Source organism: Onychomys torridus, chromosome 19 (assembly GCF_903995425.1).
Source record: "Onychomys torridus chromosome 19, mOncTor1.1, whole genome shotgun sequence".
NCBI classification, from domain to species: Eukaryota; Metazoa; Chordata; class Mammalia; order Rodentia; family Cricetidae; genus Onychomys; species Onychomys torridus.
In genome coordinates, this window is record NC_050461.1 from 31,566,176 (window position 1) to 31,568,078 (window position 1,903).

A 1,903-nucleotide genomic window follows, 5' to 3' on the forward strand; every position below is an offset into this window, starting at 1 on the left:
AAGGGCTGAGAGAATAAATGAGAATAACATCCTTGGGGACCCGCAGGATCAGCTTACTCCGAAAATGCTCAGCTTCACAAAGGGTCAGAGTCACAAGGTAAATGAAAATGGCCAGGAGGGGACTTTGATGGCCGAAACACTGTAACAGTAGAGGACTTGAAAGAAAACTTTATTTAAAAAAAAAAAAAAATTAAAAAGAAGCAGTTAAAAGGGGAGGGGGTAGTGGGGGGAACCTCGGAAGGGCAAAGCCTGTTGATAACAACAACAAAAGGTTTCTGTAGAGATACTGGTGAGTGTTCATTGGTTACACACACAGTCTGTAAATAGATGCATATGCTTATGAAAATGTGTATCTACATCTGCAAATACCACACATCACCTTTTATTTTACTCACTATTAATAAAAACCGGGTGAAATTTGTGAGCTCAGTTTCTTGGTGAATTACCGACAAGTACTGCAATGTCTATCCAAGTCACCAATCATGAAATCTAGAGACTGCCATATTTGAAGATTCTCACACACTGTATCTAACTCAAAATGCTGCCTATTGACAACTTCAATGGAAGTGCTTCAGAAGCAATGTCTAAAAAAGGGAATCAGAAGACTCACAAAGCTCTTGATGCATCTTCAGAGAGACCCTGGTGGTCACCTGCAACAGGGTCCTGCCTCAGGAGACCCTCAGCCCCCCTGGGCTCTTAGATGGCTTGTAGACTTATAGGCTGTGGTAGGTAGCTTCAAGAAACAGTTCAGTTCATATGTTTCTGCTAGTTTGGCTATTTGTCCCTGTGCTTTTTCCGACTGTGGTCTCGATATCTCTTGCTCATATAATCCCTCCTCTCTCTCTCTGGTTGGACTCCTGGAGCTTCTCTTGGGGTTTGGCCGTGGATCTCTGCATCTGCTTCCACCACTGGGTGAAAGAGAATTCTATCATGATAGTTAGGGTGTTTGGCCATCCAGTCACCAGAGTAGGTCATCTCAGGCACTCTCCGACCATTGCCAGGAGTCTATAGTGAGGTATCTTTGTGGATTTCTGGGGACCTCTCTTGCACTCTGCTTCTTCCTATTCCCATGAGTCCTTGGTGTATGAGCTGGCTTTTTGGAACCTAGGGCCTATGCTGAGACACTTTGCTCAGCCTTGGTGCAGGGAGGAGGGGACTGGACCTGCCTCAACTGAATGTACCAGGCTGGGCTGACTACACAGGGGAAACCTTGTCTTGGAGGAGGTGGGAATGGGGGGGGGTGAATGGGGGGAGGCTGGGGATTGGGACGAGGGAGGACAGGGGAATTCATGGCTGATATGTGAAATTAAATTAATTATAAAATAAAAAAAATATTTATTAAAAAAGGAAACAATTCAGGATTAGGTTTATCTGAAAGGTTTACCTCATATAGGGAATTTCCTACCCCCAATTAGGATAGCCTCAGACAGGGGATCCCCTACCCCCTCAAATTACTCAAACAAAAACTTCAGAGTCCTTCATTGTTTTCCAAATGAAAAGAAAAGGTAACAAGTGATAATTATGTTGCTGAAGTAGGGGAGGAGACTTGTGGCAGGCAGCCTTACCTCTGTGGGTCTGTTTTCTAGAACTGATGTTAGCAGGTGCAGCCATGCTGGACAGCAAGGACAGGTTGAAGGTTCCCACCCACGTCTGAAGACATACCCACTCAGCGCTGGGAAGATGAGTTAAATTGGAAAAAGAGTCTCTGCCGGTGTGATTAATCTAAAATTTTGAGTGGAGTTTGTCAAGGTCAAGGGTGGACTCTTACATTGATAAGAGGTGAAGGGAGATGGAGAAGGAAGATGAGGATAGAAAGACAAAGGCTGAAGAGTGTGTCTGCAAGACAAGGACTGTGAAGTGTTATTACTAGCAGCTGCAAGAGGCTAAGTGAGATGTCCGAGGC

At 44.8% G+C, this 1,903-nt stretch overlaps 1 long non-coding RNA gene across 2 annotated transcripts in view; it reads left to right on the plus strand.

Annotated features, from left to right (window-relative positions):
• Nucleotides 1-405, plus strand: part of LOC118570698 — a 108,990-nt gene extending 108,585 nt beyond the window's left edge. For both annotated transcript variants that reach the window (XR_004943219.1, XR_004943220.1), the window contains one exon: nt 1-405. This exon is cut by the window's left edge and continues 163 nt beyond it. This is a non-coding gene — a long non-coding RNA (uncharacterized LOC118570698).
• The last annotated feature ends 1,498 nt before the right edge of the window (nt 406-1,903 follow it).